The sequence below is a fragment of the Leptinotarsa decemlineata genome, unplaced genomic scaffold (assembly GCF_025532065.1).
Source record: "Leptinotarsa decemlineata unplaced genomic scaffold, Ldec_3_MD MMD2_P_RNA_scaffold_5, whole genome shotgun sequence".
Lineage (NCBI taxonomy): Eukaryota > Metazoa > Arthropoda > Insecta > Coleoptera > Chrysomelidae > Leptinotarsa > Leptinotarsa decemlineata.
This window is the reverse complement of record NW_027412532.1, coordinates 3,795,344-3,810,359: the sequence shown is the minus strand read 5'-3', so window position 1 is coordinate 3,810,359 and position 15,016 is coordinate 3,795,344. Positions and strand designations below refer to the sequence as shown.

Below are 15,016 nucleotides of genomic sequence, written 5' to 3'. Positions count from 1 at the left end.
CCTGAGCGATATTCATGGGACTTTTTTTGTTCAAAATTCAACAATTTTGGAACAAACTTTGCATGCTCAAAATTTCAGAAAATATTACATGGTATGAGCCAACTGATATGCCAACATTCTCAGAAACTTCTGTAATGAGGATTCGATTATTCTCTATAACATATGACTCAAGGTACAATCACCATATGCCACTGTCAACATCTCAAGTAATTTTCAGCACTCGATTCCATTTTCCACACAAAATTCGATATAAATTCTTTGATTCATTTTTGACAGCAGAAAACATTTCATTTCATGCCTTTCACCAGCAAACTGAACACGCTAAACAGATGAAACTTGAAAAAAAAATCGCTGATTGAATGTACATAGCCCGGGAAATTTGATAATTCACCTAATTTTTTTTAACAACCCACTATGTCAAATATTGCATCTTGAAATATATTAAGTATTTTCATGGAAGTTACTTTATTCAACCGAAGAAAAATATGTCAAATATTGCATTTTGAAATATAATTGATATCTTCATGAAAGTTGAAAAAAAAACATTAATTCAGGTCAAACTAAAATACTTTTTTAACCGGAAAACAAAACAGTTTTACTGTTCAAAAGGCAAAAATTAATCCAAAATTTGTCATATGTATTACAACAGAGGAATATGAAAAAATGTGCAACCTTAGTGTATAAAAACACAGTTATACATTTCTCTTCAGTTTGATAACTTCAAAAAACTTTTGTCAATCAATTGCCTTCGAAACCAAAGAAAAAACATTATTCATTTCACATTGCAATATCCTACTTTTACACCATGTTTCAAAAATTATCGTGAAGTTGCTAATTATTATCGGTCGGGAACTTTTCTATTTTCTGGCTCGGAAATTAGTGTAGCAATAGATTTTTTACAATGAGAGTTGCCTAACTTTTCTCTTGAAAATATGGACATTTCCTGAAACTTTAATGTCGTCGGGAAGTTTGTTACACATTTGTTACACATTTGATGTTACTTTCCCTATCGCACCACCACAGCATGTCACCAATTTTTTCAATGGATTACCCTTAGGGCCGTAGCCCCCCCATCCCCCCAATGGTGACGGCCCTGATCACCCTATATTGTTTCGTATTATCAGATGATCCATGATGATCAGATTTCAACAAAGTATAAAGCATGAAGCTATTTGTACTGCAGTGTTAGGGCACGTTGGCCTAATGGAAAATTCGCAATCTCTTACTAAGTTATCTCGATAATCAGGAATCAGTCATACAAATGTTTTCAGGCTCTTTCAAAGTACAAATTTCATTCATATAAGATTAGACCAGTTCGTGAACTGAACGAAGATGATTTCGATAGACGTATCAAGTTTTGTGAAAGTCTCACTGTGTGTATTGATACGAATCCTCATTTATACCGTCAAGTTCATACCCAACGACCTCAAAAATTGAATGTTTGGGCAGGAATTTCAGGTAACCACATCATAGGACCATTTTTAATCGATGATAATTTGACTAGTGATGAATATTTGGATATGTTGGAGAATCGAATGATACCGTGCACCAATAGCGCAATTGAGGAGGATATAAATTTATTCGTAAACAAAATAGTTTTTGAGCAGGATGGTGCACCTCCCCAGGGACAGCTCCCGTACGAACATTTTTGGATGCTCATTTTCCTGGTCGATTCTCTTTTTCTGATTTATTGCTTCCATATTCATCTCTAGATCGAACATTTCAAAACGTGGCCTCCTGTTCAATTGTTGATCTGTTTTTTTAATTTTTCCTACGAATCATTGTTTCAAAAGTTATTCAAGGTGGCTCGTTTTCAACTCAAATTATTTGTAGCTCCCGAACCATAAGCTTCAGACCATATATTTTATACTTTGTTGAAACCTGCTCACCATTGAGCATCTGATGATGTGAAACAATATAGGGTGATCCATTTTTGAAAAATTGGTGACATGCTTTAGGGTGCGATAGGGGAAGTAACATCAAATGTGAGTATGTCAAAATGTGTCCCCCTGTATACTATTGTTGAGGTGTTTTTTAATTTTTTTTTTTTAAATTATTGTACCAAATGTTATTGAGGATGGCTTGTTTTGAATTGAATGTATTGATTCTTTCATAAATATCGAGTTCATTACATGACATACTGGTTTCAGGAGCAAGGGATGAAATTATTTAACTATACTAGATGAAACACTATCTGAGCCTGCGGAGCTACTGATTTAAAGACTGGCCATGATGTTAATAAATTCATTATGCGCAGTCAGGTGTGAAAATATGATATAATTCCTATTTTTCAGATTTTTTTCAAGGGGCAATGAGATTTTTTCAATTTTTTTTTGCCATTATCAGTACTAATTCCAACCAATTACCGAAACACAAATAACTATCAATAATTATCTGAAATATTCGATAAGTCGCGATTGTCGGAAAGGTTTATCCCTATCGCTCCAAACAATCGAACTTAAAAGGGCTTTTAGTTCATGAGCGAACACAGATACAGGAACAGCATTTTCGGCTTTCTGCGTGCAACGAACGGGGTTTGTAAAGAATAATCCGGTATTTAGTCGCAAAGGCACAAAGGCAGAAGGAGATATAACAACAGGCCATGTGCACCGACGCCATTTTACATTTTACCTAGCCAAACCAGGGGTGTACAAGGGAGAAAAAATGTGTAACGAACCACTAGTCTTTCACCAAGTATATTATTTTTCCATTTCTCAATTGAAACACTTTAAATATTTCTTTCTGAATTTGTAGAATTCAAAAATGAATGTATATTTTATTTTCAAATTCAGCTAGTGCTGATAATAATTTGACATAGTAGGAATCACACGGTAAAAGGTGAGACCTCGTTGATCCTTGGCTCGCACAAGTTTCGACTTTTCAGAGTAGCCGTTCGTACGGGGGGTGACAGCTGATTAGCGGAGAAACAAATTTCAACAGAACAAAAGAAATGAAAGGTGCAAGAAACTGTAAAAATCTATCTTTCCGCTAACCCCTTCTACGAACGACAACCACCAAGAGTGAAAACTTATATAATCTGAAGATTAACGAGGTCTTACTTTCCATCGTGCGATTTATAGCACGGCTTGATAAATGTAAACGTGGACATGAAATTGGACGTGGACGTGAGTTGAATGAAAAAATAATAATAAAAAGGAAGATGAACACCCAATGAGACATATAAAAATATAGGAAGGCTACTCTGTAATACAAGTAAACCATTACGAACTGATATGGGAAGAAAAGTTCAATAGTATGATACAAATGTTAAGGATGATACAATTTCAGAAGCATATAGTAAGTATATTAAGTAAATACAAAGGAAAATATATGTACGTGAGTTACGAAAAATTATGAAAAATAGAAAGTAGAGATATATGCATGATGCTTGTTAATACAAATACACCAATATTCATTTGCGTGATTCAAACACACGACATGTATTATACGAATTCATGACCATTTTATTGGAATACTCAAAAATGTAACTCAATAAGAGGAAAAATATGGACACAATGAGTATGACATCCTTAACTATGAAAACGCTAACTTGTAAACAAAAAAAATCAACCAAGTGATCACCCTGAGAAGATTGTGTTTATCAAAATAAAAATCAAAACATAGTGAAGTTATGGCAATTCACTGATTTTTTTTTTATTGCTACTGAGACTTTTTTCATTCGTTTTAGTAATTTCAGGTCACACTAAGTTTTGTATCACAAATGAGCTTCTCATTATCTCGACACCTCATTTTCATTCCTTATTTCTTATAATACAGTTTATTGACACCAATTCCATTTAGGCGACCAGCTCAACCCAAGACTTAGGTCCTGGTAGATATTTTCAATATACCTTCCTCTTGAAGATGATCACCTGGTGGTCGAAACACGTGTCGAGGTGTTGAAAATAACGGTTTGGTAATAACTCCAATAATATTCATACAATTTTTTTCCGTCCCTTGAATATCAAATATTTTTTCAGCAATTTTTGTGCTGGAAATTTTGAATTTCCAGCACAAAATGGTTTCAAAGCTGAATAAATGAATACATTATGCACATAATTGTGCGAAATAGGAAAGGTGGATACGAGAATTTATTGCAACAAATGAAAACATTTGTTTACAATGGCATATTATATAACTAGCCTTCGCCAAATTTGAGGATAAGTTCAGTACACCGAACAACAGCAACAGCAAAAATAAACGTAGTAAACCACTGAATTTATTTAATATGATCAATTTACGTCAGTTTAGTGAAGAGTTGCTGAATAATGATTTTTTTTTCATCCAAAAAAGCACTGAATTCAGATTCAAAAAATGTGATTTCAGTAGTTTGAAACTCGATGTTACTGAGCAAATTTATTTTTTGAATATGGTTCGAATTCAACACAAACATTCATAAGATCAATAGATAACCTCTCCATCCATAAAAACTAAGAACGTTATGATGTACCTCACGGTTCAATACTGGGCCCGCTTTTCTTTCTGGTGTATATCAGTGATTTGCCAAATGTCTGCATATGACACCAATATAATGTAGCATAGTTCGGATTCAGAGTCCTTGAATAAATCAATTCATAACGATGTCAACGTAATTAAAAAATGATGTAACTCAAAGAAGCTTCCTTTTAATGTCTCGAAGACCAATGTTGTCGCTTCCAGAGGCCATATTGAAAATATGAGAAGCAGAGTCGAGTGAGAACAAACGGCATACACAAGTCTTGGGTTTACACATTGATATCAGACTGAATTTTGATAATCATATTGAGGCTCTCGAAAGCAAACTAGCATCTAGGTTTTATGTCATATCTAATGTAAAGATGGTTTATCTGATCGAATCTCACCTGTGTTATGGCAATGCCTTCGGGGGGTTAGTAACAATCACATGCAGGTCATTTTAATCCAACGGAAACGGCTACTTCACAAAGGTTTCATCGGTTTTAGCGGGAGCTGACCGTTTGGCAAGAGCTGGCCGTTTTCCACTTGATTATAGGGTTAGCTTGACTAAATGCGTTGTTGGACAACATATATGCGCCTTCTTTGAATTTTCTCCTAAACCAGTGTTCCTATTTGTGGATGATTTCAGCTTGAGACCACTTGATGTAATCTTGATGAGTCCACACATGCTCTGCCATTCTTGATTTGCTTGTACTGGGCACTGCGAAGTTTCAATGGCCTCTTAGTTTCACCGATATACTGATATCTCAAATGTCTTCATCCATCTTCATCTCATAACAATCGAATGAAAGCATATCCACTTATTTGTGAGCCATTGTTTTTGGTAATATCAAAACAAAGTATGAAAGAGCTCTACACTTGTAAGTATGATTTTCAGGTTAATTCTCAAGTAGTAATCCTCAGACGACTCTGGAACAAATAAACCTAAAGATGAGGGTCTGAATTGCTTATAGTTTCTCAATGATATTTGCTACCGAATAAATGGCTATGCATTTCTAATATTCGAATATCCTCCAACCGTTTTTCAGTACACCCCTGTCGAAAAATAAGCATATGTGCACCACTGAACCGAGATCATCCCTGCATTCTGAATGCAGCGTCCCATCCCTTCGCAATTGTCAGTAAAGCAAGGCGGCCATGATCACTTTGTGTCTGCTCGTCCAACCAACAAATGAGGATAACTAGAGTTAGGTCAATTCTTTAGAAATTCTTCCTGTACGAAATTGCGCGTCTCTCATCCAGGTGTGCCGTGGATGGGTTTCGAAATACGCTGCCTTGCTGACTTTACCTGACCTTCAATGGATTAATTGAGAAGTTAAACTACTTCGGGGTCTTGTCTGCTCTTAATGATTCCGTAATAAGGGTCGGTGGCAGGGTTGAGCTCCGTACAGTTTGGTAGCACTAGTTTTTTTTCTAGGGAGTAAATCGTTCAAGTTCTATTCGAATATTTCTATAAATATTCAAACAAACAGTTAAATTTGGCAAGCTTACGTTTGGACCATGAGATAATGTAGACATCTCAGATGTTCATCAAGTACCGGCTAATTTCATATGATATCATTGATATGTTTTCTTCATCCTCTCCTTCACTGTTATCGCTTTTTTTTTCCGTTACTGACACTCTCAACTGCTCATCCTTCTGTTACATCATTGTTCAATAAAAATGTCTTTGTTGCAATCTATTTCATAGGTGGTTTTCTACCAAACCCAAATAGTATTGACTACAATGAAAATAATATTGCTCCACCTCAAGTTTTTTATAGTACTTTATCCTTCACTAAGGAGATCACTCCCAAACTCTCTAGAATAATTAAAGAATTACCGAATATTAAAATAAACAGCCACAAAAGCAGTTCTTACAACTAGAACTTCATACACCAGAGTCAAAGATAGACCCTCCTCACTTCTCGAACGAATGTGGTATATAGTATTCCATGTAAATCATGCAACAAAAACTATGTTGGTCAAGCGTCAAGAACTTTAGGCTCCAGAATAACCTCCTACAAAAGTGAATGTAGACATCATCCTGAAAGATGCGCGCTAGCCGAACATGTCAACAAGTTTGACCACCATATGAATTTTGATGCCATTAAGGTCATAGCTAGTGAAACACATTCAACAAAAAGGTCCTTTTTTTGAAATGGCCTTCATCGCTAAAAATGAAAACTGCATTATTAAAAAAACAAATATTAATCATCTCAGTGAGATATATTCCTATGTTTTGTCGTTGGATGAAACTCCATATAACAATGTTTCAATGAATCTGTCAAATCTGACATTAACAGAATAATGTACTTAATAAATTTATTTCAAATGTCATCATCATATCTTCACTTTCAAAATTCTACCCACAGGGAGAAATTTCCAAAGAATTATTTACAATTTGAAGTTGGCAACAACTTTGATCACTATTACCACTGACATATGTCATGTCAACTGTCTGTCATCCTAACCAATAGAAACGATTTGTGAAATTGTGACATGTAGACGTTATCCTCTTCAAAACAAAATTTAAACTGTGACGTATTAAAATAAATATTACCGGAGTAAAAAGTAAAAACTTGAAAATAAAATAGGTAGAACAAAAGATAATAAAGCTAAAAAATACAAAATCAAAAATGTTCCTAGGTAGCAGAAAACATACGACACTCTTCAGCATCTACGGTCAGAAAAAAAAATGAAAAATCGCTGGGCGTAGCGTAACCTGAGTAAATAGTGAATACTACATAGTGAAAATAAAAATGTAAAATCACATAAAAAACGTTGGCAATTAGTTGCCAACGTTATATTATGTACTTTTACATTCAATTCGGTATAATACACACATATATTTGTCGTTTTATAAAATTATCGTATTGAAATTTCAATGATTTGTGAATTTCACTGTATGAAATAACACAAAAAAATGTGAATTCAATAATAAAATTTCATTATAGAGTATCCAATTTTGTAAAAGTATATTGTAAACGTTTAAATTTCACAAGTGAGTTTCAGTTTGATATGTAATTTCATGATAAAGGTCCACTGAACCAAAAATAAATCGAATTTCCATAAATTGTATTCAATGTACATCAACTAAAGGAATTGTTTCCTGTTTTAACCAGAATGAGATTTAAGATAGGAATGTGATTAGGAAATGTGTACTCAAAAAACACATGTGCGACGACAACAGGACAACTCCTTATTTTCAGTTCCTTGCAGAATGGGGGCGAAGGTGTAAATGACGAGTCTAACGCATTCAGACACCTGTCGATTCTATATGTGAATTTACACAAGGAGACATCATATTTTACAGATATAATGAAGAAGTACAATGTAAAATGAAAATTTACACGAATGAACTAATATTTGTTTGAAGGTGATTGACAATGTTTCATGATGAATTTCACTAGTTCGGACTTCCATTGTCTATTATATAAAATGATTTGAAATCCCTGAAACAAATAAAAAAGAAGAATTGGAAATGAATGGCTGAAAATAACAATTATATCAACCAAAATAAACCTGAAATGAATTAATAGTGAAATAAAATACAAGTAAAAATAGAACAATTGAATAAATTAAAATAAAGAGATGAAAAAAGAAAATAAAAATAAAAAGTGGAGAGATTCCAAGTCACGTTAGTTCACGACGTTTCGAATGTTAGTATCTACAATCGTCTTCGGGTGATGACTGGACTGATTCCTCCGACAAATGACTATTTATAGGTCGTTCGAAGTTCATAAAACATTAGTGAATATAACACTATAAAATATGTGATGAATGTTTAATTTCAAACCACGTTTCGCACTCCCCAGGGTGAAAGCAAACCCCTATACAGGATCAACTTTGGAATAGATGAAAGTAAAACCTGGCAAAATCATACGATATAAAAATAATGTTGATGAACATATCGATAGCATCTGATAAGTTAGGTGATAATGTTATACATTCAACCGAACCTCGCAAAACTATTAAAAAAAATTACTTAATCATATTCCATGTTAATTCAATTGGTTCATGGAAAGTACTGAGCTGATAAAACAATTGGTTTTGAAAAGTTGTGATTCGATTATGGGTTGTTTTTAAAAATTCTAAAAAAAGGCTTCATCAGTTGTGAGGATTCATAAAATATGTCAAGTTTACTAAGACTCTCAACACAATAAGCCGTGCTTTGTTCGCCATTCATTTCAAATTAATTGTTGAATCGTGGGAAGACGTTGAAGCCTTCTATAGTGGAGTCCTTTCTTCATTTCATCATCTTCAGAAGCTAGTGAAGTGTTTTTATTCAATACACTTTAATATGTACGATTGAGCACAAGTGTTTGGCTCTGATTTTTGACATGTACTTTTTGTTCTTCTTTTTGTTTGTCCGACATATCCAACATCTTGAAAATTTAAGTATACAGAGTTCCTCATAAGTAAGGAATAACATCTGTGAAATAGTTGATGAGATAATTTTTTGGCAAAATTATTGGAAAGTTATTTAGACGAATATGATATCAATCCTTTCATCAAACTGAATAAGGTAACCTTCATCCTTCCATGCACATTATAATTTGTGATGCGCTGTATGGAACCTTTAATATAATAATAATAATAATAACTTTAATCGTCTTTTCGATCATATACATGATGTAAGACCTGTCATAAATAAAAATATGAAAATTATATAAAACAATAATAACGGTCCACAGTATAACATAGATCTGACACTTGAAACAGGTACTTAACTATATACATAAATAAAAAATAACACAAACACACATACACACATATAGGTATACACATACATAAATATACATTAAGTAAATGTATCTTTAACTAGGATGAAAGAAATGCAGTGAAAGCAATAATCATGATAACAGTGTATCCCGTTCTAAGAATTCTTCTACGCTATAATATCCCTTATTAGTTAATAGCTCCTTTATTTGTTTTTTAAATGGTATAATATGCAAATCTTCAATATCTTGAGGCAACATATTGAATAATGTTATGCCATTATATGCAAGTGATTCCTTGAATGTCGATGTTTTATGTTTTGGGATAGTTAATAAATGTCTATTTCGTGTTGCATAGTTATGAACTATTGATTCATCTCTCAGATTGGGTACATTATTTTTCACATGGAGCAGAACTTCATATATATAGATACAAGGTAACGTTAGCATCTTGGTCTTGCAGAAAGCAGGTCTACAGCTATCCCTGGGTGCAATATTGAAGATAGTTCTAATTATTCTTTTTTGACCAATAAAAACACGTCTTGCTCCCACAGAAGAACCCCACATTACTACATTTTGACCCATATGTGAGTACGTCAATGAATAGTAAACAGTCCTGATACCATCTAAACTAAGCACGTCTTTGATCTGTCGTAGTGCAAATAACGCTTGATTCAATTTTTTCCAGACATAATCGATATGGGGTTCCCAAGACAAGGTTTTATCTATAAACATACCAAGGAGTTTGGCTGTTTCCGAAAGTTGGATGCTGTTGAGTTTCACTGTTTTCCTTAACGCGAAGCTTAAATGTACTGTTTTACTTTCGTTCAGTTTTAGTTGATTTCTATCACACCAAGAAATCATGTCATCCATGACTGAATTAATGTTGTTTTCTAGCTCCTCCACAGTGTTTCCGGAAACTGTTATGGTAGTGTCATCTGCGAATAGGATAATAAAACCTTGTTTTATATACTTCGGAAGATCATTTATATAGATGGAGAAAAGCAGTGGGCCTAAAATGGACCCCTGTGGTACCCCAAGTATAATATCTTGAATATCAGATACTGCATTATTCATAGCCACTACCATTTTCCTATCTTCCATTCCAGAAGGAACCCTCTAATGCCAATGTTATATAACTTATATACTTGGCCTTAGCCAAGTCAAAAAATATTGAAACTACGTACTTCCGCTTATCGATTTCATTGTAAATAAACTCGAATTTTCTAGCAACAGTAGTTTCAACTGATCTAGCTTTTCTAAAACCATGTTGATGATCGGTTAGAATCTTGTATTTTTCGAGAAACGCAATAATTCTATTTGCTACTATTTTTTCAATAACTTTAGATGGAATACTCAGTAATGATATTTGGCGATAGTTATCTATAACTTCATGTGAACCCTTTTTATGAATAGGAATAACTTTGGCTGTTTTGAAGACACTCGGAAACACGCCTTCCATTATAGAGTGATTCATAAGATTCAATAGAATTTCAGATATAGATGGAATGACATATTTTAGAACTTTTATTGTTATATATATTATTATTATTATTCTTACCTACATGTCTTAACAGAGCTACCGAGGCTGCTCTGGCAAAGTGGCAAGCAAAATTATTGGCAACTTCTGTTCCATCATTGATCCGGATACCATTTGCTTCAAGATGAATCTCCCTTTCTGTTTGTTTTCAGCTGTTTCTATTTGATTTGCGTAATATCCTGTTTTTAACTTATTTAATCTATTTGTTTTTTTTTCCTTCTGTAAATCTCGTCACTCACTTCTCCATCTATCATTCTTTTGTGCAATTCTCTCAACTGACTGCTTTCATTCTCAACTTCTCTCGTTACCCAAATTTTTTTTATTTTCTGTTTTTGTTTTACATTTATCCTATTTTTAGGACATGACACGTCAAGACACCAAGTCAATTCCTTCATAAAGGCCTCAAATGCATTATTTGTAGTAAGTCCACTTACACAAGTCCAATCAATATTACTTAGTCGTGTCCTAAGTTCTTGTAAGTAGGTAGTTGTAGCCAGAGAATCATTCGCTGAAGAGTTGGTAAGATTGCATGAGAAAATATGGGCAAGATGTTTGGCTAATGTAGTAATTAATGTTACTAGAGTTTTATCCACATTATAATTGCCTCTCTACCATACAATCAAAATTATTATTTGATTGAGGAGGATACACTATAGAAACACACTTTTGTCTTGTATATTTACTGACTAGTTTCGGTCATCACATCATTTTCAAAATTAACTAGATTACATTCATATCTGAGTATTTATACCTACATTGCCTATACGTATCATGAATAATTTGAAACCTACATTGTCTAAACCTGGAATAGCGAATTACAAGTAAATGGATGAATATGACAAAAAATTTTTTTATGAAATATAGGTTTTGGAAACTCGATAATAGATTCAGGAGAGGACTATTGCTTAGATCAATTTGTTCATTGAGGATAATTGTATTTGGAATGGTTTTTTCATACATTCCAACAAATTCATCATTTTCCTTTTTTCTCGTGTGTGGAGGGTTTATCTATTTTATGTTTCAAGTTTTGAAGATATTCATACATCAATGATTTTTCAGCTGAAATGACATGTTCGCGGTACCTTTTATCAAAATGTCTACCAATTTGGCCTGTATATATGGCGGGGCATTCACCACATTCTAGTAGATATATATCAGATCTCTTCCCTTTGTCTAATTCAGGTTTGGCATTGAATACTCTGTTTCCTAAATTTTCGTTGAATATGTAGGTTGCTGTAGATTGAATTTTGAAATGAAATGAAATGAAACACCGCAATCATATCTCAGCTACTATATTTACCAGATTTAAACCCCTGCGACTTTTTTCTGTTTCCAAGATCGGAAAAACACATGATAAGGCAGCGTTTTGCGACGATTGAGGAGATTGAAACCGAATCTATCAAAGAGCCCAAGGACGTACCAAAAAGTGCTCCAAAAATTGTAAAAAACACTTGCTAAAGTGTAATATACCTCAAGGGGACTACTTTGAAGAGGGTCAAATACAAATTGTTGAATTATCAAATATTTTCTGAGGAAAATGAAAGTTCTCCCTATTTTTCGAACAGACAGCGTATATTTTCTCTTGTTCCATCTAAATTTTCCTTCGAATTCATCATCCCTAGAATTGTTTGTATTGTATTCAGACTACCAAACAAAAATTCAAATTGTCCAAATTGGAAGGGTTATATTTTTAGGAGTGATCAATTTTTGGTAAAGATTTTGGCCTTCTACCACTAAATTTTGATAAAAAAATAGTGGCAAGCTTCCACATTGTTTTGTATCGAGATGAAGCGATAGAAAGCCAAATACTTTAATTTCTAAAGAGTTTGGTTTCATACTTCCACCCCCAACGTGATATTTCTTGTGAGCAGTTGTTTCTTTCATCTATTGTAGTGGATTTCAAATCATCACATCATTCCACACAATACCGGAAAAAGAGTTGACCATATTGAGAGGAACTAGAAGACTTTTGTTGTGGAAATATTCTTTCAGCACATACTCACGTAATCTAGTCAAACTATCGAAGATCGCTAATCTCTATCTGCGACAAATATGTTCGCAAAGTTCATAAAATGTCTCATACCAGCAGATTTCAATGCCCACTCTACAAAAGACCTCAAAATATGACATCAACAACAGGTAAGTGATGTCAACAAAATCGAGGACATAATCGATAAAATCTTGACTACCAGCATTTCCAAGCGGCCCTTTATGTGAATTCCGTCATTATAAACCAGTGACGGGTGATACGTGGAATATATTTTGAGTTTTGGAAAAGAACAACCCCGTTTCTTTGCTGACTGTATTGTTTCTTCACTTCACACAGCAAACAGTTGCTGTTTATGCTCATAGAAAATTTAACACCCATTGCTTGAACTTCGATGTTACCTTGTGATCAGGTTTTTTTATAAATCTGTTGCATCAACAAATTCCTTCAGTTCCATGTGAAATGAAATTCGACATTGATCATGGTTGAGTTCAAAAAATTTTTGCCCTTGTCAGCTGTTCTCATCACTTCCAATTTTCCGGAAAAGACTGCAGTTTAATGGGCTTACTACGTTTTCCTTTCCATATCCATCATATATTACTAAAGGATGTGGACTATGGCTGAAGCAACTTCTCCTTTATATCTATAATTCATCAATAAAATCAATTACGTTTCCAGACTTATGGAAGAAAGCATTAGTGACACCTATCCATAAGTCTGGCAGGGTTTCTGATATTGAAAACTATAGGCCAATAGGAGTGCTGTGTGCTATTGCAAAACTGTTTCAACAGATCATCCATATAAAAGTGTTAGGGGTTTTTGGCGAAAACATTTGTGATGAACAGCACGGATTTGTACCAAAAAAGTCGACGTCAACAAATCTACTAACATTCACTCATCATGTCCTCAACCATCCAGATAACAATAAACAGGTTGATGTTATTTATACAGATTTTCAAAAAACATTCGATAAAGTTAATCATGATGTGATACTGGAAAAGTTACATAGAAATGGCGCTGATACCCAAGCACTCAAATTGCTGGCATCGTATTTGAATAATCGACACTTCTGAGTCAAATATGAAGGTAATTGTACAGGGGAATTTCGTGCAAACTCTGGAGTTCCTCAAGGATCAAACTTGGGTCCATTCCTTTTTCTTGTATTCATTAATGATCTAACTCAAAATATGAAGTACTCCGAGTGTCTCTTATTCGCAGATGACCTTAAATTTTATAGACAGATCGAAAACTTACAAGATTGTGTCAAACTTCAAGAGGACATCAATAGTGTTTATCGATGGAGTGTGAAAAATGATCTTCCGTTCAATATATCCAAATGTTCTGTCTAAATAAGACACTATACAGTTACTCAATGAATGGTATTGAATTATCCAGGGTTGAGACTGTCAAAGATTTAGGTGTATACTATAACTCCACACTCTAGTACAAACCTCATTTGGATTACATAGCATCTGAGGCACTATGAATCATAGGATTTGTAATGAGACAAAGTGCACATTTCAATGATATTAAAGTGATTACTACACTTTATTATAGTTTGGTCAGACCTAAACTTGAATATGGGGCTGTAGTATGGCATCCTTCCTATATTGTTCATAAAAATAGATTAGAAAAAATTCAAAACAGATTTCTGAGATTTTTATATTACAAGAAATATAAAGTATACCCGGATTATAATACAATTAGAACAGTAGCACTACGAAATGAATTTAAAATACCCAGTTCAGAAAATAGAAGACAGGCAACTATAGTGTTAATGTGTTATAAAATATATAAAAAAAATTATAACCCTCCCAATCTCAAATCTTTACTGAAAGAGAGAATTCCCAAAAGAACAACAAGAGTCATTCAATTCTTTGATGTACCATATGTATCAATAAATAACTGTTCACCTATCATTACAATGATCAAAATAACAAACAACTTCCTGGTAATGTCAGATATCAACTTTGTTCTCCCTCCCAAACAAGTTTATAGTGGTGTAAAAAAATACTTTTCAAGTTTAGAATAACTAAATTCCATTCCATTCCATTCGGCTTTATGTAGTAACTACTCGTATATATTATATATAAATATATAAATATTAGAATTCTATTTATGATTTAGACTGTATTGACATTTTTGTAAGAATAAATTTTTTCATGTAATGAGGTTTTTACCTGTTTGAAAATAAATAAATAAATATCTTATAACACCCGTTTCAACAATCTGTATGGATTTGAAAGTCTCTTATATTCTTCTGGGAAGAATTTGAAATGTTCATGAGTTTGAACACTCTCGAAAGATCTGGAGTGTTCTGGGATTTTCTAGATA

At 33.5% G+C, this 15,016-nt stretch overlaps 1 long non-coding RNA gene across 1 annotated transcript; it reads left to right on the top strand.

The window, feature by feature from the left end:
- Positions 1–9,038: 9,038 nt before the first annotated feature.
- On the top strand, positions 9,039–10,127 carry LOC141480031 (uncharacterized). Its single transcript, XR_012464124.1, has 2 exons — positions 9,039–9,159; positions 9,844–10,127. It is a non-coding gene; the product is annotated as an uncharacterized lncRNA (long non-coding RNA).
- The last annotated feature ends 4,889 nt before the right edge of the window (positions 10,128–15,016 follow it).